At 40.6% G+C, this 26,692-nt stretch overlaps 1 long non-coding RNA gene across 2 annotated transcripts in view; it reads right to left on the bottom strand.

Annotated features, from left to right (window-relative positions):
* The window catches only part of LOC105746797 (uncharacterized), a 107,108-nt gene extending 83,058 nt beyond the window's left edge, over positions 1-24,050 (bottom strand). For both annotated transcript variants that reach the window (XR_001119054.3, XR_001119053.3), the window contains exon 1: positions 23,980-24,050. This is a non-coding gene — a long non-coding RNA (uncharacterized lncRNA). The remainder of the gene's footprint in view (positions 1-23,979) is intronic.
* Positions 24,051-26,692: the final 2,642 nt, after the last annotated feature.

The following is a 26,692-nucleotide window of genomic DNA, read 5'->3' as shown; positions in this document are numbered from 1 at the left end:
ATTAAGAGATATGGGGAAGCGGACTTGGCCCAAAGGATAGGGCATCCACCTACCACATGGGAGGTCTGTGGTTCAAACCCCGGGCCTTCTTGACTGGTGTGGAGCTGGCCCATGCGCAGTGCTGATGCGCGCAAGGAGTGCCGTGCCATGCAGAGGTGTCCCCCGCGTAGGGGAGCCCCACATGCAAGGAGTGCGCCCCATAAGGAAAGCTGCCCAGCGCGAAAGAAAGTGCAGCCTGCCCAAGAATGGCGCTGCACACACGGAGAGCTGACACAACAAGATGATGCAACAAAAAGAAACACAGATTCCCAGTGCCCCTGATAAGGATAGAAGCCGCCACAGAAGAACACACAGAGAGCAGACAACTGGGGGGGGCGGGGAATGACAGAAATAAAGAAAAAATAAAACTTAAAAAAAAAAAAAGACATGCCATATTCATGGATTGGAAGACTTGATATTGGTTAAGACGTGTCAATTCTCCCCAAATTGATCTCTAGAGTCAAAGCAACCTTAATCAAATCCTAGCAGGGTATTTTGTAGAAATCAGCAAGTTGATTGATTCTAAAACATTTATGGGAAGGAAAAGGTACTAAAAAAAGCCAAAGCAATTTAGAAAAAGAACAAAATTGAAGGAAGAACATTATCTTATTTCCCAACTTACTATAAAATCACAGTAATCAAGACTGTGGTTTGATGAAGAATAGACAGATTTATCAATGGAACAGAATAGAGTACAAAATCAGACCCCTGCAAATAAAACCAATTGACTTATGACAATGGTGCACAAGCATTTCAGTGGAAAAGGATAGACTTTTCAACAAAAGGTACAGGAGAACTGGACATCCACATACAAATGGTGAAAAAGAAAAAAGATTCCTGACCTATACCTCACATTTAATTTAAAAACTAACTCAAAATGAATCATAGGCCTAAATCTTAAATATAAAATTCTAAAAATTTTAGAAGAAAACAAAAGAAAGTGTTTATGACCTTGGATTATGCAGAATTTTTAGAAACAATAACAAAATCACAGTTCATAAAGGAAAAAATGGAACTTTGTGAAATTTAACACTTGCTATAGACTCAGACTGTTAGGAGAATGGAAAGAAAAGCAACAGATGGGGAGAAAATATTTGCAAAACATGTATCTGACCAAAAAAAAAACTTATATCTGAAACATAAAAAGAACTCTCAAACATCAAAAACGAGAAAACAATTAAAATGGACAAATATTTGAACAATCATCAGGGAAATGCAAGTTAAAACCAATGTGAACACACCTAAGAAAATGGCTAAAATTTAAAACAAATAAACTGACAATACCAAGTGTTAGCAAGGATGTCAAGCAATTGAAACACTCATACACTGATCACAGGAATGCAAAATGGTGCACTACCTTGGAAACAGTTCAGAAGTTTCAAGTTAAACATACATCCTATATGACCCAGCAATTCCACTCCTAGGTATTTATCCAAGTGAAATGAAAATGTATGGTCACACAAAAATCCATATGTGAGTATTTATAATGGCTTTGTTCAGAATCACCAAACACTGGAAACAACCCAAATGTTTCTCAGGTGGAGAATGGATAAACAAACTGTGGTATACCACGGAATACTACTCAGCAAAAGAATGATTATTGATACACACAACAATACTGAACAAACTTCAAATGCATTTTGTTAACATGAAAGGAGCAAAACGCAAAATGCTACATAACACATGATTCCATGTATTTAATACTATGGAAAACACAAAGCTATGGAACAGAGAACAGATCAGTAGTTGCCAAGTGGTATGAGAAGGGTTGCTGACTTCTTCCCAGGTCTGTACTAGAAAAACCTTATCTCAGCTATGGAGGGTTGGGGTGGGGGGTGATTGTCATCAATGGCTCACTCAAAACGTCCCTCTGGGGTTCAAGCAAAGACCCCTCTCACTCCTCCCACTGCTATATTTTCTAATTCCACCCCCAAATTGTGGGAGACAGAGGTGCCTCATAATTCAATCCAGATTCTGGATGCTGGAAGGTAAGGAAGAGTGTGAATAAACTCAGGTCCTTTCAGTCCCATCCTCTGATTTGCAGATGAGGAGTCTGAGGGCAGAGAAGGAAGATTACTACTTACTCAAGACCTCATAGCAAGCTACTGTCAGAATCAGGCCTGAAGCCAGGTCTCCTGATGCCAAGCCTCATTGTGAAACTGGAGCTCTGGGCTCCTTCCCATTCCTCTGTCCTACCTGGGAGTATTTGTATCCAAAGGTCCTCCAGGACTATTAATAACTGAGATGCACATTGACTTTCTATGTGCAGACACTGTTCTTAGTGATTTTATGTACATGTGTTTTATATTCATATATGTGCATATGTGTGTATGTATATATGTAATTACTTACATATATATACATACTTACTAAATCCTCACACTGCCCCAAATGAGGTAGGCACTATTATTATTCCTGTTTAGAGTTGAAGAAACAAAAGCATTGAGAAGTTAAGAAACTTGCCCACAAGCACACATCTAGTCAGGGTTGGACCTGAAAGTTGAACCCAGGTATGGCTCTAGTCTGAGTTCCTAACCACCAGGGAACTCCTCCCAGGAAGAATAATCCAGAGCAGACTCTCTAAGATATTTCATGGCTCAGAGCAAAATTTGCCGTGGGTCACCCCTGACCCATGTCCCATATGCCAAGGAACATTACTAACCAGGTGGAATCTGATTAAGAGGCATGTAGAGGACAACTTCAAAGGGAAAAATTAGGGGGTAGGAGCTGACCAAAGGCCCTCACCAGCATGAGTGGCAGATGAAGAGGGGCCAGGGGGACTGTGGCTAAGCAACCTACCTCAGGCTCCTCCAGTCCTCTCAGGACCTCATAGCTTCCTCTGTTCTTTCCTTTCTTTCTTATCCTTTAAATTTTTTATTTTAAAATAAAACATTGAGCGTCTCAAGTGTATATTCATATATTTCATTAAAACGGGGAAGTTTTAGCCATTATTTCTTCAACTATTCCTTCTGTCCCTTTCTTTCTTTTCCTTCTGGAACTCTCACAATGCAGATTTTGATCTGTTTGATGGTGTCCCACAGGTCTCTCAGGCTTTCTTCTTTTTTGTTTCTGCTTCTCAAGCTGAAGGATTTAAATGGTCTTATCTTCAAGTTAACTGACTCTTCTTCTGCCAGCTCCAATCTGCTGTTGAAGCCCTCTAGGGAATTTTTAATTTCTATTACTGTGGTCTTCAGCTCTGTTTGGTTCTTTTTCATGATTCTTATCTCTTTATGAATTTCTCTGTCTTCATCTCTCATTTTCCTGATTTCTTTTAGTTCTTCGTCTGTGTTTTCCTTTAGCTCTTTGAGCATATTTGGAGCCATTTTTAAAAAGTCTTATTCTGGTATTTCTTAGGTCTGGCCCTCCTCATTGATAGTTTCTAATGCTTCATCCTCATACTTGTTTTTTGTATGTGCTGCAACCTAAATATTTTAATGTATTGCCTCTGAAAACACCATAGTGTCTGTTTCCTAAGCTTGTATCCAGCTAGTGTTATGACAAAGATTTCCTTGAATGCCAGGATCTAACAAAAGAAAGAGAAAAAGAGAGGAAGGAAAGAAGGAAGGAAGGGAAGAAGGAAGGAAGGAAGGAAGGAAGGAAGGAAGGAAGGAAGAAGGAAGGAAGGAAGGAAGGAAGGAAGGAAGGAAGGAAGGAAGGAAGGAAGGAAGGAAGGAAGGAAGGAAGGAAGGAAGGAAGGGGAGAGAGAGGGAGGGAGGGAGGGGGGAGGAAGGGAAAGGAAGGAAAGAAGGGAAAACACCTTTACCAGTTTTTGTATATTGGCCTGTGGAAGTGCTCTTCCCTAGAGCTTAGCCATAAAATGAGTTCAGAGAGCAGCCCAAGGCAAAAAGGTAGGAACATCCTGTCTGTTTCTGTGCATGAGTTTTCTCCTGGGCATGTGCATGTGGCCCTAGGAATTCACTTGCTTATACTGATATCAATGTCCTCAATCCCCTAGGAAATAGCGTTTCCTCACAGTTGCAGGTGCTACATTACATATCCCACAACTAACACTCCTTTGTCCCAGGCAACTTTGATTTTTACCATTATCCTAAAGTGTCCTGTCTCCTACAGGAGATCTCTGTGAGCCACCTGTCAGCACAGGGCATACCCTGGGATGGTAAGACAGTAACAAATGTCCTGCTTCAGTCCTTCAGGTTATCCCTCAGACAGCTTGGCACAGGCATACATACACCCTAGTATGTGCACAAAGTTTACTCTGCTTCCTGAAGTACTGGGACTAGGGGCCTGCACTTGGAATGTATATCGGCTCTGTATACCAAGCTGGTGAAGAGATGAGGAAGGGACCAGCAAGCACTGAAGATCCTACCATTTCTAGGTTGCCGTTCTCTTATCCAGCACTTGCCCTGTTACTATAAACCTTTAACTGTTTTTTTGGAACTTTGAGAAAGATGTTTCAGCCAGTTCTGCTTGTTGTTCAAATCTTCTGTGTGGGAATGAGCTCTGGAGCATTTCATTCCACTGTCTTCACTAGGATGGGCTCTCTGTTCTTTCTTAACAACAGCTGAGAGCACCAGTTTCTTCTTCCCTTCCAGTTTTCTGCTCCCTTGAGCCATTGTTATATACCCAGTCACAAGGAGTAAACAGGTAGGCTTTTCCCCAAGGTCCCTGGTAGGGTCAGATAAGGAGCTTCCAGTCGTGCTCTGAGTCTAGTCTCATTCCTTGGGAAAGTCTAGCCTCCTCTGCAGCCATGAAGGGGGCTTAGCCAAACATGGGCAAACCTTCTTACAGTTCAAGCTCAGTCTGACTGGGCTGCAGGGGCAAGTGGTTTGTTGGTGGGATGAAGAGGGTTGTGCTTGTCTTGTTGTCTTGTTGTCTTCCTCAAAGGTATTTGCTTTGCAACCTGTTCTGCCCAGGAATCAACACAGTGTTACTGATGCTGGAGGCTCACAAATTTGCCCCTTGGACTCACCAGGAAGTGTAAGAGGAGGCAATTAATGACACTACTCTCTGTACTTCTTGTGATTCATTGGAGGTTAATGGCTATTTTCACAGTACACTATAAATAGTTGAAATATGAGATCATTGTAACCCAGCAAAGGAGATCATAACTACCCCCTCCCCCAGAAAAGTCATCACTTATTTAGAGTACAGGGGAATCTGCCTTCTCTGCCAACAAACCCACGCACGTTGGCATGACCAATAGTCCCTCCCCTGACTGTGATCTCCCTTGGCACCATCCTCCCCCCCACTACCCCATTCAATTCACAAACAATTTAGCCCCTTTTAAAACACTGAATCATACCACTTTCATTAAACAGCCTTGCTGGATGCCTTTTAAGGGCCAGGTTCTTGGTTTTTTTAAACTTATGTATGTGACAGCCAGCAACATACTAGAAATCATTCCCTATTAAGTTAATATCTTTAGGAAGCATGCTATTTCTTTTACTCAGGAAAAACTAGGAGGGGAGCCCTGGAAATGGTTCTGATCTGAGGCGCATCTTGATGATAAATTGCTCAAACATCACTTTGCAGAGATTAAGTCTTCATATCAGCCATACCTGGAAAAGCACTGAACACCCATAGCTGCTTTCCAGGGCTGCCACCTGTGGGAAAGACTAAAAGTCTCCTTCAGCTACACCCTAGCTTTTCCTCCAAGGGCATTTCCAAGCATGGAGCTCCAATTCCAAGGTCGTTGAGAAATACTGAAGAGGTATCAAGTCCACTTCCCACACATTTCTCTTGAACATACACTAGAGGGGAACCCAGAGTTATCCTGCAAGACTTTCAAGGAAGGAGAAAGACACACAGATTGAGAAAGCAGAGGGCAAAGCACAAGGGACCCTCAGAACTATAAAAGTCTCCTCCTTGATGCAGGAAAAAATTGTGCTTCTAACATTGTCTCCTTTCCAAAATCCAGCAAGTAACTCTCCTCTCTTCCCTAATCTGGGATTCCAGGTTTGGATACCTACACCAAGGAAGAGGATGTCATTTTCCACCAGTCCATCTGATGGAGTTTCCAGGTATCTCATTATTATTTAATCCTGGTAAAGCACAAAAAGGGCTAATTTGTCTTGGTAAACAAAGCATGGACCTTGGCCCCCAACCCTTACTACCTACCTCAACCTCAAAGCTTGTTTTTGGTCTAGTAGTCTAAAGGATGAGTGAGCATACTGGGTCATTTCCACTGGGACCAAAGAAAGGAAATTCTGAACAAACCTGTGTTCAGGAAGAAGAGTAGGAAAGTTCTTTCACTTCTAATCCAAATGGTACTTCCTCCCCATCTTCACACTCTTCCATCTCAGACACTCACACACACATACATGATAATTGTTCAAATAAATTGGTTTGCTTTTCTAAGAAAAGCAAACATATTCCTCAATTCATGATCAGATCACTTTATCTGTCTCTGGAACTATACCCTTTGTAATCATAAATGAGGCATGAAGGAGTAAACGAACTCAAGCAGGAAAAAAAGGCCATTCATGTCTTTCACACCATGGCAGAAACCAAGGAAGAAGGAAAAGGAATGGATAAAACAAGAGTATGTGCTCTTGGGGAGCCTTTTTCACAAGTTCCAAGAAGTTAATCAGTTCCTAGAATTAATCTGTCCCCAAAAGAGAATGGTATGATTAAGGTCCACAGAAGAACACTCAGTTTCCTGAATCTCTATCTATCATATTCTCTAGTGGTATCATTTGGTTATCTTCTCCAGATACCCAGAAAGAATCACAGGAGATTTAGCGAGAAGCGGCAACCTTTTCTACTACATCTGGTTTTCTGCACGAAGTTAATGATGAGACTTAGGAGGTGATATGAGCACAAGGAAAATTGTTCTTTTGGAGATTAATGATAATAATATTGTTCCAATTACTATCACTGTATAGCAAACTGTTCCAAAACTTAGTGGCTTAATATGACTACGATTTTATTTTGCTCATAAATCTGCAATCTGGACAGAGTTCAGTGGAGTCAGCTTTTCTCCATCCCAGGCAGCATCAGCTGGGGCGCTTTGACTGGGGCTGGACGTTCCACTTCCAAGATGGCTGGCTCATTTGTCTGGAAAGTTAATGCTGTCAGTTCCTCTTCAAAGGTCCTCTCCATCAGGTGGCTTGGACGTCTCCAAAGCAGGGAGACAGTTTCACGATGAGCATCTCAAGAGAAGAAGGTAGAAGCTGTATCATTTTTTTATGACCTGGCCTCAGAAGTCACAAGGTATAGTCACATATTCCTCCATAGTCACATGTCCATCCAGATTTAAGGAAAGAGAACATAGACCCCTCCTCTTGATGGCAGGAGTGTCAAAGCCCTATTGTAAGAAGAACCTGTTGTATGGGAGGCATTGTTGTAGCTATTTCGGGGAAATTCCACAAATAATAGCTATCACTGATATATACTGACTCCTTACTGTAATCTAGACTCTGGGCTGAGTTTTTAAATATAGGTTCTCTTTTTAAATCCCACAACTCCATAAGATTGGTATCAGCGTTATCCTCAATTTAAAGATGAAGAAACTGAGACTTAGAGGGTGTTAAGTAATCTGTCATCTTGAAAGTGTCAGAGCTGCACTCTGAATTCAGAGTCACTTGAGCCAAGTGCCAGAGCTCGAAGCTACTATACCTACATGCCTCTCAGAACAGGTCAGGACTCATTAAGCAATACAATGGAAAGAGAACAGAGCTTGGGGATAGAAGCCAAGACTAGCTCTAGCTCTGCCTCTCATCATTAGAGGTGCCATTTATTATATGCTGTGTGCTATGCTAAGCATTCCCGGTGTATTCTCATTTATTCCTTAAAATTATGCTGCAGGGAAGTTTCTGTATGATACCTCTTTAGCAGGTGAGGGAATTGAGGCTCCGAGAGGTGAAGTAATTTGCCTAAATTGCAAAATGCTAAGTAATTGAACTGGGGTTTTAAAATTGGTCTGTCTCACTCCTAGACTTTATTCCTGCAGTCTATGAACTGAGCCCCCGGAAAAGCCCCTTCACCCTCTGAGCCTCATCCCCCTCACCTGTGAAAGGGGAAGGACTGTGATTCCTAAGGTCCTTTTGGTTCTGATAACTCCACCGGGTGGCTCTGGGCACTGAAGCTTCCCATATTTTATCCCCTTAAGGCAGGATTTTGCAATCTCAGCACTATTGATATTTTGGGCTGGATAATTTTTTATTCTGGGGGCTGCCCTGAGCATTGTAAGAATTTTAGCAGGATCCTTGGCATCTACCATATACCCACTAGATGCCAGTAACAAAATCTTCCAGTTGTGGCAGCCAAAAGCATCTCCAGACATTGTCAAAAGTCCTCCTCTGGAGGGGCAACCCCGCCCTCCCTTCCATTAAGAACCTCTGCCTTAAGGTAATTATGGTGACCCAATCTTTACAGAGGTTCTGGTGGTTAGTATGTCCTTCTTCAGAGGTTTCTGCCCTGTCACTGGTAACATCACCAGCTGGGAGGAATAAGGAGGGATCGTGGCAGTACAGCTCACCTATTTTTTCCCCTTGTTGAGCTATTCCTTTGCCTTAGACCTTTCCCTTGTTGAGCTATTCCTTTGCCTTAGTTCTTAACCTTTTTTGTTCCATGGACCCCTTTGCCAGTCAGGTGAAAACCACAGACCCCTTACTAAGTCCACACTATACTGTGTATTACTTAATAAAATATCACACCTGCACCAACACATCCCCACAAGAATAATGTACTTTTTGAATTTCAATTCAAGCTCATGTACCCGTGGTTAAGAACCTCCACCTTAGACTCTCATCATCTGCTCAGAAAAATTCCATATTAAATTGGTAGTTCTCAGATGCCAGCAAACTGCCAAATGTCAAACCAAAGTATGAGAGGCATGCAATTCTTCCTTCCCTCTTTCCCTTTCTCTCTCCCTCCTTTTACTCTGTTTCTCCTATTCTCTCTCTCCCTCTTCACCTTCCTTTCTCATCAGATGTTGGCAGAGCAGAGGAGATGGTTGCTGCCAGGAAATTGTTTGCATTCCTGGGCACACTGCCTCCCAGCAGGCGCTTCCTGGTGTGGAGCCTAAGGCAGAGCCAACACCCTGCCCTAGCACCAAGGCTGCCTGGGGCCAAGGGTTGGAAGCCAACAAAGGAGGGTTCCAGGCATTGCCTTCAAGGGGTAGGGACCACCTCTTTGCAGACTCCTCTCCTGCCCTCTCAGCCTGTGGTCACAAGAAGCTACTGTGGACACTGAGCAACTCAGGGGACATTCCTGAGCAAAGCACAGGACATCAGAGTTGTGCCTTCAGGAATTCTCCCTCCAAATCACAGAGGACTATTGGCAGGGGAATACAGGAGAGAAGCCCCCTCACTAGCAGTCCAAGGTCTGTCCTCTCACTACCAGGAAAAAGCAAGAGCATGCATGACCACACACAGCACTGGGACGTGATCAGAGGCCAGATGTTGTTGTGGTTAGAACCACGATCTGTGGCTGCTTCTACCCTTATGACCCAGGTCTACCCCTGTGGTAATACAATTAATTCTCTCTGTATAAGAGTCCATCAAAACGTTTGATGCAAGTTATCATGTCTCTCAATACTTCCCTCCCACAGTTAAATGCCCTACTTCCTTTGCACATCAATTCCATGACAATTTGCAGACCCAGCATAGCCTGGTCATCCCCCTCTGATATGTTTCCTTTTGCCAGTGTCCCTCTCAAAGGACATATATTCAGAATTAAATGCACAGACTATTCTTTTTTTTCTTTTTCTTTTTCTTTTTTTTTTTTTACCATTCCTCTATTGCATTTGACAAGCCTCTATAATAAAAACCCCAGACCCAGTATATTTTTGAAAGCCTCAGCTCATTCTGTGGTATAACTGTCTTTTCACAATTACTTCATTTATAGTTAGTGTCATCATTTGGGATTTCTTCCCATGCCCTTATTCAACGGGATCATTAATTCTCTGAATATTGGGTCTATACTTTTATCAACACAGCTGACAATGACATTAGATTTCTTGTGGCCATGACACATTTAGGATCCACGTTGCACTTGTAGCTAACAAAAATTTAAGGTCATTTTCACATAAACTGCTCTAAATGTGGTCAATGGTCACCAGGACCAAGTATGTGAAGCTCAGATTTTTTTTTAATCCAAAGGTTGGACTTCATACTTGTTTCTACTCAGTGTTACATTCTTAGCTATAATCTGGACTTTCAGTTTGTCTTTTGCCTTCCAACATATTTGTTCTCTCCAAGCTCTGCATGATCTACATATGTAGAAGGACTTCTTATGTCTCCAACCAGGTTGTTAATAAAAATATTGACTAAGACGGGGCCAGTTTTTTAACTGGCTACTTGAGTGGTCTGATCATATTAATAAAACCATAGTCTTGGGTATGGGTGCCTAAGCAGTTATGAATGTATCTAAGCATATTTAAAGCATGGTATACCCATGCTTTAAGTATTTACCACAAAGTTAACCGGAGGAATTTTGCTGAGATAATTATTTGGTGGAGCATGGAGTGATCTTCAGCAGAGTTACTGAAGTGAGAACTGAGCAGAGAAAGGGGGCTAACCATCGGAATGCAGACTGGAAGGCCAATGGGAGTGCTGTTAGAAAAGGTGGGGTCAGAATGTGGAACTTGAAGTTAGGCAGAGATGGAGCTGAAATCCCTGTGCAAATCAAGGAGTCAGAGCAAAAGCCTCAGTTCAAGGACCTGAAGCCAAATGGAGTCTTCTTGCCATGGCAACTAGCTCTATGGTATACACAAGAGATGATGTGAGTCTGAGTGGATAGAAAAAAAGGACTGGAAGCTAGAGAAACTACCTGGTTGAGTTCAAAGGCTAATTAGGCAGTTGGGTTTCTGAATAGGTCTCTTTCAAAGAACAAGGTCCTCTTTCTTAAAATAGCTTTCTAGGAAGATGATCAGGACACAGGAACTGACATGTCTGAACTCTATGTCTACTGCATACCCCCCAATCTATCTACTGGGCAACTATATTAAAAAAAGAAAAACAGAGACTTTGGCATGACATGTTTCTGCAGGGCCTATGCTGGCTCCTGCTGATAATTCCTCTCTTTTCTAAGTTCTGCCCAATTGATTTATCATCTCTTCTACAAATTTGTAGGGGATTAATATCTGTGGTTTCTAGAAACAAACTTTAGGTAAAGCCAGGAGATTTGTTTGCTTCCAGTCATTTGGCACCTCTTTCTCTAAGGCTTTACAGATAACCAATAACAGAGTTATAAGCCCATTACAAGTTTTTGGAGCTCTGTGGTGTAATTCATCTGGTCTTGAAAGTTACAGTCACCTTGTGCAATTATGTCTTCCTTCCCATCCCCTCTCCCCTCTCTGGATGACATGTCTCTTTAAGCCATGTCTATTCTGCAAATTTTCAGTTTGGATATCCTTCTCCTTGATGGAGTAGGGAAGAAAAACAGGAAATGAGCAGTGCTGCTTGCCCTGTCATCTGCTAACATTACATCATCTGCTCCTGGCCTTTATTTCTTCATAGTTTCTGATCCCATGTAACTTCTTAAAAGCTGTTGTTTTCGCTCTTAGCATTTTCCACCAGCCTCAGCCTTTCTGGCATGCTTCCCTCAGGTGGGTGTCACCCTTTTGTATTTGTCTTTGACTATAGGCCCATTTTTTTCAACAGAATAATGTACCATCAGTATTTATACAGGAGCCCCTTCTATCCCTACTAATTGAGGGATCTTACTTCTCAAAATCTCTGGCTACAAGGTCTTACCTCTGTTTTTCTGGCTTTAGTCCTGAACCTTCATAAGCCCAGACCATATACTAGCAGTGCCATTCCAAAGGTGCAGAGAACCAAAAGGCTTGGTGGTAAGGATTGAATTGTGTCTTCTCTGAAAGATGTGTTCAAGTCCTAAGCCCTGGTCCCGTGAACATGAACTTATTTGTAAATAGGATCTTTGAAGATGTGATTAGCTAAGATGAGGCCAAATTGGATCAGGGTGGGCCCTAATCCAATATGACTGGTATCCTTATAAGGAGAGGAAATTTGGACAGAGAGAGACAGGACCAGAGAGAGGAGGTAGTCACAGGACAGAGGGAGAGACTGTTACACTGCCATGAGCGAGTGATGTCAAGGATTGCCAGCCACCCACCAGAAGCCAGGGGAGAGGCATGGAACAATGGCATGGCTCTGCCAACACCTTGATTTCAGCCTTCTAGCCTTCACAACCTTCAGACAATCAATTCATTTTGCTTAAGCCAGCTAGTCTGCAGTCCACTGTTATAGCAGCACTGGCCAACTAAGGCCATGGCTTATAAAAGAAATCCCAACCCCAAGAGGATGTGTGGTATAAAACAAAAACAAAAAATGAAAAAGAGAGTAATAAGAAAAATAAGGCACTTACAAACACAATTTCCCTGATCATCTGGAATGTTTGTGAAAAAGGCAGGTTCTTGGCTGCACCCCAGATTCTCCTGACTCTCTAGAGTAGAAGCCAAGAACATTCACCAGGTATATCTTATGCATAGCAAAGTTTGACAATCACTTTATTAGAGAAAGGAGAGCATAGTAAGCTTTGGCAGCGGAGATGGATTGGAAAATCAAATCTTACCCATTTCTCATACTACTGCATCATCATGAATTTAAATCACTCCTAATTTCAAAGGAATCAGTCAGCACCTTGTAATAGATATCAGGGCATTTAATAGAGGAAAGCACATGAGCTTTGGAGCCTGGAAAACTTGCATTAGGCCTGGGTCTTCCACTTACTACCTGTGACCTTGTTCAAGTTGCTTAACTACACATGCAAAATGGGGCTAATAATACTAACCTTGTTTTTTGAGAAAATCAAATTAATAAATAACATATCTGTAAAGCACCTATTGCACATCAGTTATTCAAACCGCATTCCCTTCTCTTCTTCCCTAAGGAAAGTATATGTCCAGATACTAATCATTTTTTTCATTCCACTGAGAGTTCCTAAGGAAAACTTCATATTGAATTTAGTGCAATACAATACAATACAATAGTGAAAACACCCCAAAACTCCATGATGAGGACTGATTCCATCTTAAGTGGAGGTCTAATATAAAGCTTGATTTGAATTATTTATTACTTGTTCAGACTGATTGTTGCTATCCCATAGTTTCAGGGTGAATTTTCTTAATATGGACCTAGAAATGAGAAACCTCTCCTGCTTGCAATGTATCCTGGAATTCTCTAAATGAGAAAAACTCTTGGAATATGAAGGTTTTGGGACTTTAGAATTCTTTTTCCTAAGAGTTCCTTCTTTTTCAATATATTTATTTCATCTACCTACATTGTGGATGGTAATGGTGAATCTTGGGAGACTGTATCCTTGATTATGGTCCTCCTACTCTTTTTTAACTAACAGTGCTAACCCATTGACAATCAATTGACAATCAAGGGCTTTATAAGTCTGTGTATAGAGCTACATAGAATCTAGTTTGAATTCACTGCCCCCAAGCTCTGTTGACTCCTTTGCACACTTCCTGACACTTGTTTTCATATTGCCAGAACTTTTCTCAGACCTCTCATGGTGAGGCTTATATGCCCTTAAGAAACTCAGTAAGGGGGGTTGGTTTGTGGTTACGGCTATACTTAGGTAATGACTCCTTAAATGGTAAACCTTTAGAATAATACCCCAGAAGGTAGCATACAGTCCAAGCCCTTTCTGTGGAAAACCAAGATGTGGAGTGGAAGGTTTTCAGTCTCTGCTGCAGGAGGGATGGTAAATGAGGTGACGTGTATTAGAAGTGTCAGGTGCTGTCCAAGGGTAGGACTACTTTTCAGATTCCGAGCAAGAACTTATATTTTCTTTCAAAGTGGAGGTTTAAAACTTCCATTTTATCTCTTCCACAGAGAGAAGGCAACCAGAGGGCCCCAGTAAGTGAGCCGTTTTCATCAACAGACAGCCGTTTTCATTAACAAGTGCAAAGGAAGCAGCCTATATTTTGCCAGACATATTAGAGAAAAGCAGGGCTGTCTGGAGACAGTAGTAAGATTCAGTATATTAAGCAAGTACAGGAAAAGAGAAAGAAAGATCCTGGCCCAAATGACCTGAGGACAATAGCAACATGGAATCCACAGAAGATACAGATTACCCAGAGCAGAAACTCTTTCCTTAACCTCACTAGTTAAGGGTAATCAGCTGTTCTGTAGTGAGCAGGAACTGGAGAATGATCTCAGGACCTACCATATATTGTTTACAGTACTTGTAATTAACTGTGTGTATCAAATTGTATCTAGTTCCCATCAATGACTTCATTCTCAACCAAGCCCTTCTCATTTTCACGAAATCCTGAACTATTGAAGGCTTTGGGGTATGATCAATTAGATACACAACTAGGTGAACTCTACTTGCTACAGTTAGGGTTCTGATGTCAAGAATAGTAAAATCCGGGTAATATGAGCCCTCCTACACACAATCTCAAAATTCTGTCTTTAGCAAGACTTAATTCCCAAGATTCCTGGGTCTTAGAAAATAGAAAGTAGAAGCACTTCATAAAATCAGTGAATCCCCAGATGTCCATTTTGGCTAATTGGCCCCTCAAGAATGTTTCTATTTTAACTCCTTTACTTAAGTCAGGAATTTTAAACAGCAAATGGGAAGCAAGAAAGGAGTATTAGTTGAGGACTGAAGTGAGCATGATGATACTAGACATCTGGAAGTAGCTGCTGTAGCAAACAAAATACGTAATTGCTCAAACACATTAGAAGCTGATTTGTCTCAGTGCAAAGTGAGTGTTCTTGGTCAGTGGAGGATGGCCTGCCCCCAACTCCAACTGCCATTGAAGGGCCCAGGCTGACAGAGACTGTCCTTTTCACCATATGATTCCTTAAGTCACCATACTCATCGCCATCCCAGGGCAAAGAGCATGGAGGAGTGTTTATGGGAGATTTCTGTGGGTGGGTATGTATCATTCTTGTGCACATTCCATTGGCTAGAATTTAGTCACCTGGTATCACCCAAGTACATGGAAGGCTGGGAATGCGAGCTTAGCTGTGTGTCCAGGAATATGAAGAAACAGATTTCAGTTAATAACTAGCAGTCTCTGATACAGAAGTGCATCTATTTATTGCCCGCTTATCTGTGATGCTAATGCTTCATTAACAGGACCATTTCAGAAAGTAAGGAGATGGTTAGGGTTACAATAATAGCTACCACTTACTAACACTTAATGTGTTCCAGACCCCATGTCAAGGACTTTACACAAAGTATCTTTTTTTATCTTATTTAATCCTCACATTGACTCTGATTTTTGCAGATTAGGAACTGACACTGAGAGAGGTTATTTCATCTACCCAAGGTCTCAGACAGTCAGTGACAGAGCTAGAATTTGAACTCAGGCTGTTTGACTAGCCCATGCCCTTAGCCACCTCATTATACAATCATCACAGCATAATGGAAAAAACAAAATGTAAGTTGCAATCTGCTCCAAAGGCAAGCCAGGATTCTTCTATTTTCAACACTAGGGAAAGGAAGGAATGATCTTCAGATTTTGAAAATCCTCAAGAGAATGGACTTGAAATAGAAAAGCAGGAAAGTCTTTGGCCAAGTTTAGAAATGTCTCTAAATCCTTGGAATCTGCCATTGAAACCCAGCATGAGCCTTTCTGGTTTATATTTAGTTCTTACCAGGCACCATTTCCTGGATCAGTGAAGCAAGTTTAAACATCCATATGAGGTTTTTTGGACATAAGTGAGATTTTTAACTGAGTGAGACAGAAATGCAGCTAAATCATGGAGCAAGAATGTCTAAAAGAAATAAGAGCCCAACGTTTTAGCATTAAGTAATATACCTACCCAAGCAGGTTGTGCTATTTCATGGTTGGCCTTCCTTTATTTTCAAATCTACTACTCACCAGTGCGTGTATACACCCAGGTGGAAGGTGAGATTGCAGTTCTCCAACTATCCAGGTACTGGATGTGTCCAAAATTATTTTCCTTTCCATTGATTTATACACTCCTCATATTATCCTAGGTGAGCTTGTGTGCCCTAGTTTAACCTTTCATTCTGTCCCAGTGTACCTCTAAAAGTGGGTATAGTCATTTTCCTGCTAATAATTTAACAGGTAGTTTAACAGGGCAATACATCAGGTACTGAGCTGCACTGTCATTTTTTTTCCCCTGTGTTAAATTCTCCTCATGAAGATCTTTCATTAGATTTATTTGTAGGTAGCTGGTTTGGGGACATTATAAATGGTAACTTTATTAAAATGAAAATTGTAGTGAATAGAAATGGAATTGACTTTTGAATACAGATTTTATAACTAGCAAGCCTGCTAAACTTTCTCATTAATTATAGTAATTTTTCTTTGAATATTTTTAGTTTATTTTCTATGTGGAAAATTATACCATCTGCCAACAATAATAGTCTTGATACCTTTTATTTCTTCTTTTTATCTTATTGTACTAACCAGGACCTCTGGTACAATGTTGAGTAGAAATAGTGTATCATGACTGGGATTCCATGTCTTGTGCCTGATTTTTTTCAAGTCAGTTGAATTAAGGTATAATTTGCATACATTAAAATTCATCCTTTGTGGATGTACAGGCCTTTGTACAACTACACCCACAATCACAATATATAGTTCCATCACCCCCAAAAGTTCTCTCATGCCCCTTTATAATCAATCCCTTCCTCTTCCCCTCTTCCCATTTCCTGCTGATCTCTTTTGCCTATATTTTTGCCTAAATTAATATTTCATTCCTTTTAATAACTGAGTGGCATTCCATTTTAAGGTTGTACTATATATATTTTTAAAATCCAGCCACCAGTTTATGGACATTTGCGTTGTTTTTCACTTGAGACAATTACAAATAAAGCTGCTGTAAATATTCATGTACAGGATTTTGAATGGAAAATTGTCTCAATTATTTTTGAATAAATAGGTACACATGGGACTGTTGAGTTGTACATTAAGCTTAAGTTTAAATTTATAAAAAACTGTCAAACTGTTTTCCAAAGTTGATATACCAGTTAAAGTTGCATTTCTACCAGCAAAATATCAGAGTTCCTGTTTCTCCACATCTTCACAACACTTGGTACCTTCAGATTTTGAAAAAAATTTTAGCCATTATAGTAGATATATAGTAGTATCTCCTTGTGGTTTTAACTTGCATTTCCATAATGACTAATAAATCTGAGCATCTTTTCATGTACTTCATTCCCATCCATATATTTTCTTTGATAAAGAGTCTATTCAAACTTTTTGATTGTTTCAGAAAACTGAGAGTTTTTTTTTATTATTGAGTATTGATAGCTCTTATATTTTGGATGCCAGTCATTTTTTATATTTGTATTTTGTCCACAATCACTAGCTTTTCTTTTTATTTTTTTAGTGCTATTTTCTGAAGATCAGAAGTTTTAATGTGATGAAGTCCATTTTATCAATTTTTTTTCTTTTATGGTTTGTGCTTTTTGTGTCCTACAAGAAATATTCACCTAACCCAAGTTCTGCATGAATTAAGATAATCATATTTTTTTTGTCAATAAGGCAAATTGCATTCATTTTAAAAATTTTGAAAACTACCATTTCCAGGATCAACACCATTTGATCAAAGTATATTATCCTTTTTATATATTGTTGTTTGAAATTTGCTAATATTTTATTCAAGAGTTTTATGCCTATGTTCATGAGGGATTTCTTTTACTGTGATGTCTTTGTGTAGTTTTGGTATCGAGGTAATATTGACCTTAGTAATGAGTTAGGAACTGTTCCTTCCTATCCTATTTTCTGGAACAGTTTGTTTATGATACATATTATTTGTTCCTTCAGTGTTTGGGAGAATACCCTAATGAGAACATCTCTATTAGTTATATATTGCTACATTAAAAATTACACCAAATTTAGCCACTTAAAACAACAAACATTTATTATCTCCCAGTTTCTGTGAGTCAGTAATCTGGGAACAGCTTTACTAGGTGGCTCAGGCTTAAGGTTTCTCTTGAGGCTGTAGTCATGCTGTCAGCCAGGGAAGCTGTCACCTCAAGATTTGACTGGAGCCAAAGTATCCACTTCCATGTTCACTTACATGATTGTTGGCAGGCTACATTTCCATGTAAGTTATTGGGCCGCATTTCCTCACCATACCATATATTATAATTCTCCTGGCAATGGAATATTTTAGCTTTTGTTTTTCTGAAAAAGTTTTTACTTCATCTTCACTAATTAGAAGTATTTTCTTTGGGTATAGAATTCTAGGCTAACAGCTTTTAAGTACTTTATCACTGCATTATCTTCTGACTTGCATAGTTTTGGATGTATTTCTTAATATTGTTTCTGTATGTAAAGTGCCTTTCTTCCCTGGCTGCCTTAAATATTTTCTCAATATGTTTGTTTTTTAGCAATTTTATTATAATGTGGTGTGTATATGTGTTCTGCTCAAGATTCTCTGAACTTCTGTTTAATGTTGTTCCACAGATCTTGAATGTTGTGTTCTTTTTATTTTTTCACTCCTTTTTTTTTCTGTCTCATTATGAATAATTTCTATTGCCTTATTTTCAAGTTCACTGAGTCTTTCCTCAACTGTGTTGATTCTACTAATGAGACTGTCAAAGGAATTCTTCATTTCAGATATTGTAGGGTTTTTTTCCTAGTACTTTCATTTGACTCTTCCTTAGAGCTTCCATCTCTTTGCTGACATTTCCCATCAGTTCATGCATGTTATGCAATATTTTCATTTGATCCTGTAACATATTAAGCTTAGTGATTTTATGACTCCTGTCTATTAGTTCCAATATCTGGGTCACCTCTGAGTCTGGTTATGCTTTTTACTTTGTCTATTGGCAATGTATTTTTTTCTTCCTTTGTGTGTGCCTTGAAATTTTTGTTGATGACCAGACATTGTATATAGAACAGTTGAGATTTTATGTTAGATAATATTTGTGGTGGACAGATTCTAATAATAGCCCACAATTATCCCTGCTTCCTGGTAAATTCATACCTCTGTATAATCCCTTCTCCTTGAGGGTGGGAAGGATCTATGGCTTGCTTCTAACCAATAGAATTTGGCACATTTGTCATTATGCTATATAATATTGTGACTTCCATCTTGATATCTGACTTTCTCTATTGCTTTCCAAGGTTGCACATTTTGATGAACAAGTGGCCATGTTGGAAAGGAGCACCACATGGCAAAGAACTGAAGGTAACCTCTGTCCAACATCCAGCTAGAAACTGAGGGCAGCCTCCAGCCAACAGCCAACAAAGAAATGAGGTCCTTGGTCCAACAGACTGCAAGGAACTGAATCCTGCCTATAAACATGGGGCCTTGGAAGTAGATTCTTCCCTGTTAGTGCTTTTAGATGAGACCCCAACTCTGGATGACACCTTGATCACAGCCTCATGAGAAATCTTGAAGCAGAGCACCTGACTAAGCCATACCTGCATTTCTGACCCACAGAAACTGTGAGATAATATTTGTGTACTGTTTAAGCCACTAGGTTTATAGTAGTAGTATTACACAGCAATAGATAAAAATATAGTGTTTTTACCTGGAATAGGGCAAGTCTCTTCTTTTGTTAGGCATCATTGTCAAAAACCTGGGGAGTATGAAAAAATACCATTCCCTGAGTTCTACCCTCAGAGATTCTGATTTAATTGGTATGAGTTGTGGCCTACACATTGGAAAGCTACTTAGATGATTCTAACTTGCAGGACACTTTGAGAACCACTGCAGTGGTAGTCTTTCCATGTTTCCTTTCTCTGTCAGCTGTCACTTTCTTGTTAGACTCAGATTCCCTCCTGTAGATTACCTGGCTTCATACTGACTCTGGTCTTCCTCTATATACACAGAGGAACACATGTACTTTTTTTTAAATCCCCCTCCCCTTGTGGCTTGCTTGCTGTCTGCTCTGTGTCCATTCGCTGTGTGTTCTTTCTGTGTCTGCTTGTCTCCCTTTGTTGCATCATCTTGCTGTGTCAGCTCTCCACAGTGCATGAGCCAGCTTGCCTTTACAAGGAGGCCCTGGGATGTGAACTGAGGGCCTCCCATATAGTAGATGGGAGCTCAATCGATTGAGCCACAACTGCTTCCTTACACATGCACTTTTTAATACTTCATTCCTGTCAGGTAACGTTGACAAACCCAGGCCTTTGTAGGGTGTCCATAGATGATGACACTCAGAAAAGGGGTAAGTAAGTCTTTGTGATGCCTGCTCTTTGACTCAATGGTAACAGTACCTAGTTGGGCAGGTATCAGTTGGCAGTGTCTGTCAGGAGAAAAGGATGAGTTGGAAATCTGGGATGAGGTATAAAATTTTTGGTCCATAAGTGACATTCTGTTACCATTTAAGTAAAAAGCTGTGGAAAAATCAATCAAATATTCAAAGGTATAAGTACTACAAGTAAAAGAATAAGAACCACTATCAGAAAAACATACAATAAACCTTGGTTCTGTATTATCCTGAGAATTTTGAGATAAAACCATGGCCTTGGTCTTTCCTTTGATAAATCACCATGAACTGACTGTCACTTCCTTACAACCCCATGCTTAGCAGAATGTCTGTGCATGTCTGGGTGTAATATATAGAAATATCAAATTGTTAAGTTATTTTTCACTAGTTAAGATGGCTGGTGGCTGATATGTCCTCAACTAATAAATGTGTTTCTGATTTTCCCTTGCAATAAGCCAAAGAGGACACTGGGTAGAAATCTTCAAGAAAGATAATTATTACAGAATTGGTTTGGGACCTTGTGGCCCTTAAACCACAAGGGCATAACCTGACTTGGGGAAGAAAATTCTGCCCTGGCTGGAGGCCAGGAGGACAGCTGACAGACCAAGCTTGCACATGTGCAAGTGGCTTACTGTTCTGCTCCATTGCATCATGCTTTTCTGGCCACCCACCCAAAAGACCAACCCTGCTGCTGGTCTCCAGACACTGCTGCTGACCGAGAGTGATCATTACCTCTTCTCCCCAACCCAAGAGGCTAAACTGCGCTAGGGAAAGACATTGATTTATTGCTCATTGCTGTTAAAATTGGCCTACATGAAAAGGAAAGCATTTTAAGCTGTACCTTACTGTGAGCATTTTTTCCCTCCTTAACCCCTCTCTTGGACAAAAGAAGCTTGAAAGGCAGCAGTTTACCATGCTACCCACAGAGCTAAATTGCTCTGTGTCCTACCCAAAGTGCCATTTATCAGATGCAACAGAACATAGTAGTTGGAACATGCACTTTGGCACTAATAGAATAATGTTTCCCAGCACTGCCATTTTCTAGCTCTATGACCCTGGGCAAGACACTTAAACCCTCCAGGCCTCTGCTTTCCCATCTGCTCAGCATAGTTCCTGTCCCACGTTAAGTACTCAATAAACAGGAGCTATTATCATTGTTATCTATACTTTTCTACCCAGAGAGGTGTGCTATACAGACACATATTGACAAACTGGGTGGTCAGGGATTACTTTCCTCCCAGTTCAGAAAATTATCATCTCTGTCTCCATTCCTTCCCCCAAAGAGAAGACCAAGCCCTAGCTTCACTCATATTTAGTTACCCATCCATGTACTTCTATATATGGAGGTCAAAACATTACTTTGGTTTTTAATGTGCAATACACTGTCCCAGGCCTACAGGAGGCAAAATCACATAAGACTTGACCAATCCTCTAGCAGTTTACAATCTAGTTGAGAAAACATGTCAAATGCCTATAATATGTTAACCAATAGTTTGAGGTGGTATTTGACAAATGGTAGAAAACCATATTTAATTCCCAAAATAGACTATAATAAATCTCCATGTGGGATTCTTATTATTTAATGATCAGTAATAAACTCTAAGATATACTATTGACGGTTTAATTGTATGTATTTAAAAGTTAGAAAATGATTGCTCAATTTTATTTTTAATTTATAGTGGGTGGGTGTTGTGCTCTCTTTAGTCATTCATTAAACATACAAAGCAAAAGAAATAGATGCATAAGGTGAAATATATGAATTGATACCTGTGCACATTTTACTATTGTCAGAGTGCTGTCCTTCGGCTACCCAAAATCTAGGGAAAAAAGTACGGTTTTGATTTACTTTGATTGGTCAAAAGTTCTTTGACTACCTGAATCCTGAAGGGAGTTGGAGCTATGGCATTATGGGGTTCACATTGAGGAATGATGAGGTAGGAAGGCTTCTGATTGTAAGCAGCTTAGCTTTGATTTGGGCAAAACAAAGTATGATAATTATAAAGGTTTTCTTGGCCTCCCATAATCCTCTGCTAACTGTATTATGGAAATGATGGTAATTACTTCAAAGTCCCTGGTGATCCCCATGTCCTTGCTGCGGTCCATTGTCAATTCACCTCCATCAACCAGCTGTCTCACAGCCTTGCCTTACGCACCAAACCTTTAATGAAACTGGCATTTGTGTCAAAAAACTTTAAGTTCTTCTTGCTGAGATAATTATCTGGGTCACTCAAATTTCAGCTACTTCAAATAATTACAGCCTTTTAGCCTCGAATAGAAGGTGATGATTAAAGGAGAAGGAATCAGGAGTCCCCAGGCCCAAGTCAATTAGATGAAAATGCTGGCAGGTCTCAGCTCAGTCCTGATTTGAATGCACAAGCCTCTGGGCTATGTAAGGGCCTCACAGAGAATAAGTCACTCATAAAATACACATTTGTTTGGCTGAGCCGTGATCTAATTTGTGGACCACAACGATTTCCCCATATTAACACTTAAGGGAGAAGGCCATCTCTAGGACACTATCACAGGGCTGTTTTGTGGTGCCACAGGGGATCAACAACCAGAGTCCAGCTCCATTTTCTCTAAGAGCAAAGATTAGAGCAAAACTCACTGTAGAGATTTCAAAAAGCTACCCACATTCAAGCGCTAATAAGGAAGTTTATAGTCTCACTAGATGTACTTTCCAAGCCTTGGTAAAACTTCAAGGGACTGACTTTTGGTCATTTCATGTACTTTCATGTACAAAACTCTCACTCATTACAAAAACAGTAATGCTCCCATATTGGTCAAAAGCTTGAAATGTTCAGGGAAAAAGATATCTTTGGAGATCAGGAAATTGCGACACTTAAATCATTTTTCTTCTGTGAACTAGAAAGACAAAGCAATGTATTAATCACCCCCACCCCCCCCCCTCCCTCTCCACCTGTCAACGTTTAAAACTGGAGACTAATGGTAGACAGGGTTCTCCTGCAGATCGTAATTGCCTTTCCAACAGAGAAGCTATCTCCAAAGCAACCAAGATATGAACTATGACTTCAAGCTGAGACTCTCTATGTAAATTGTTTGCAGTGAAATTGAAATTTCCCAAAAGAAAGCTGCACAGATTCAGTCTATTAAATGCATTCATATCTCAGATGCAGGGAAGTACTCTTGCAGCTAGCAAGCTATCCACACTTTATTGTGCATAGAGATAAGATGCAAGTCCTTTATAACCTGATCTTAAATTTAAAAAGAAATCCTGTCATTATTAATATAATTTGATAATGGTTACTTGTTATTTAAGGCAACCCTAACTGTCCGCAGCTGCCCACATTAATGCCGAAGCAAAATAATGGTGTTTTATATACTCTAGACTCACATTAGCTTTTTTCTTTTTCCATGTTAGGTTTGCCATGCTTTGGTATAATGTATGCTTCATCTTTGGCATGCTTTGGCTATTCAGTATTAGATGTTCCCATAAATTTTCCTGGTTTTTTTTCCTTAATATTTTCTTCCATAAATCCCTCTACCCCAAAAACAAGATCTAAGGTCAGTGATAATATGCTATTGTACTAGGTAACTTTATTATTGTTCAATTAATAAACAATTTGCCTAGACAACCCTCCCTAGAAGATGAGATATTTGAACCCTTGAGACCAAAAATTAGTGGTCATTTTTGACACTGACTTACAGGTTATCGTACCACTAGCACTTTGACTACAGTCTGCCTACATTGGTCTTTATCAGCCCCTCTCTCTCTTAGGTTTACCTTGCTTTTCCTCACCTCCATAACCCCTACATACCAAATAACTTTAGACTCCTTTGAACTCTGCTTGTGAAAATCAAAGAACAGGGAAACAGACAAAAGAGACTCACTCTGTGACAGGGTGTCCCCAATTTCATTCTTCTCTTCTTCTTTTATAATAGAACAGCTGATTTTTAGCTGAGTGAATGACTGCCTAAAATAAACTGTTTCCCAGCCTCCCTAATAGTTAGGGACAACATATGACTAATTCAAGCCAATGGGATATAAATAGAAGTTTCTTTTGGCAATGTCTGGGAAATTCCATTAAAATCTAACTGGTGGAAAGAGGATATGGCTCAAGCAGTTGGTCACTAGCCTACCACATGGAAGATCCCAGGTTCAGTTCCTTATGCTTCCTAAAGAAGACAAGCAAGACAGCGAGCTGACACAGCAAGCTAACACAAGACGATGCAACAAGGTGATACAACAAAGAAACACAATGAGCAAACACAATAGAGACATAGCGAGTGGGGATCAGAGGTGGCTCAAGCAATTGGGTGCCTCCCTCCCACACGGGAGACCCCAGGTTCAGTTCCTGGTGCCTCCTAAAAAGAAGATGAGCACACAATGAATGGACACAGAGAGCAGACAGTGAGAGCAAACAATGGGGGTGGGAATAAATAAATAAGATCTTTTTAAAATCTAGCTGGTCTGGGTCCTCTGCCCCTTTACTTGTTTTTCCTTTCTTCCATCCTGCTGTCTGATAAATACAATGGCTAAAGTTACAGCCATCATCTTGAGCAAGAGGTTTGGAGCCATATCCTAGAATGGCAAAGAATTCTATGGAACGGAGCCACCACCCTAGCCCTGGATTGTCTACCTCTAGACTGAGAGGGAAACACATTTCCATATTGTTCAAGCCACAGATATTTGGGGTGTCTGTTACTTGCAATGGAATCTAATCATAACTATAGGCACTCTGATTTTTGTTAGTGCCAGAAGCTAATTTTCATTGTCTTGATTCCGATCATGAATTTTTTTAAGGCACTGGTAAGTTCATGTGTTTGACAAATTGTTAGCAAAATAATTAAAAGACTAAATCCATAAATCTCATTTAATTCATTCATTTAATGCCAAAATACCAAAATTTTACCAAATGAAAAATAAAAAGTATGCCAGAATTTTTGTAAGCAACTTGCTATCAAATCCTAGAATCTGGGCTCCAAAGTCCAGACACTGACTCTGTGACTTCATTTTCTGTAACTCACTTTGCTCATCCATAAAATGGACCAGTTATCTCAGGGCCAGGAGGTGAGGGCAGGATGGGGAGTGGAGAGCAGGCCTAGAATACGTGGGCCTCTGTCCTTGCAGTCCCTGCTTCACCCCAGGCATATGACTTCCACCTAAAATTTCATTTTATAAATGGGTTTTACTAAGGAAATGAGAATCTTGAAAATCACTGGACAAGTTGATCTCTGAAATCCCTTCCAGTTCTGACATTTTATGGTTACAAAGATTCCCAGGGAAGCAGATGTGGTTCAAGCAATTGGGCTCCCGTCTACCATACAGGAGTTCCAGGTTCAATGCCCAGGGCCTCCTGGAGAAGGCAACATGGCCCATGTGGTGAGCTGGCCCAAGCGTAGTGCTGGCCTGAGCAGGGTGTTGCCCCACGCAGGAGTGCTGCCCCACGTAGGAGTGCTGGCCCATGCAGAGAGCTGGCACAGCAAGAAGATGCAACAAAAAAGAGATACAAAAGAGAGATAACAAGAGATGCAGCAGATCAGGGAGCTGAGGTGGCACAAGAGAATGATCGCCTCTCTCCCACTCCAGAAGTTCCTAGGATTAGTTCCTGGAGCCGCCTAATGAGAATACAAGCAGACACAGAACACACAGCAAATGGACACAGAGAACAGACAATGTAGCAGAGGTGGTGGGGAAGGGGGAGGGGAAAAATAAATAAATCTTTTTTTAAAAAAAGATTCCCACATGAGGCAGGTGGCAACACTGCTGTGAACTGAGCAAATTGGGAGTGGCAGCATCCTAGATGTGTTGCCAGAAGCAAAGAAGGCAGAATGGGGATGGAAAGTTGTCAGATCCAAAGAGAAGGTGGCAGTACCAGGGCATTTCCTCTCTTTGGTTTCAGTTATTGCATTAAACCAAGGACAGGTACATAAAAGAATAGGCATTTTTTTACTAGATGCATTTTAAAGGCCATGTATTAAAAGTTATATAGGGGGAAGCAGATGTGGCTCAAGTGATAGGGCTTCCGCATACTATATGGGAAGACCCAGGTTCAATCCCTGGGGACTCCTGGTGAAAAAGCAGAGAAAGTGTGCCTGCATGGTGAGCCAGTGCCTGCATGGTGAGCTGAGTGCCCATGCGGCAAGCCAAGTGCCCATGCAATTGTCTGCCTGGTGAGCCAGTGCCCACACGGTGAACCAGTGCCTGTGCAAGTGAGTCACATAGCAAGATGATGACACAACAAAAGAGAGACAAAGGGGAGAGTCAAGGTGAAATGCAGCAGAGACCAGGAACTGAGGTGGTGTAATTGACAGGGAACCTCTCTCCATATCAGAGGTCCCCAGGATCAAATCCTGGTGAATCCTAGAGGAGAAAGATGAGAAGAGAAGACAAAAAGAGAAATAGATACAGAAGATCACACAGTGAATGAACACAGACAGCAGAAACAGCGGGGGGGGGGGGGGGGGGGGGAGAGGAAGGGAGGAAGAAAGAACAAACTAGATAGAGTTGAAAAAAAGTTGAAAAAAAGTTTTATAGGGATGCACTTTATCTCAGTGGGCTAACTCATCCGTTCATGAGCCATTTCACCAGAAGTAAGTAGTG

This window comes from Dasypus novemcinctus, chromosome 2, assembly GCF_030445035.2.
Source record: "Dasypus novemcinctus isolate mDasNov1 chromosome 2, mDasNov1.1.hap2, whole genome shotgun sequence".
Taxonomy (NCBI): domain Eukaryota; kingdom Metazoa; phylum Chordata; class Mammalia; order Cingulata; family Dasypodidae; genus Dasypus; species Dasypus novemcinctus.
Note: the sequence above shows the minus strand (reverse complement) of the source record. Positions and strands in the feature narration are given on the sequence as shown.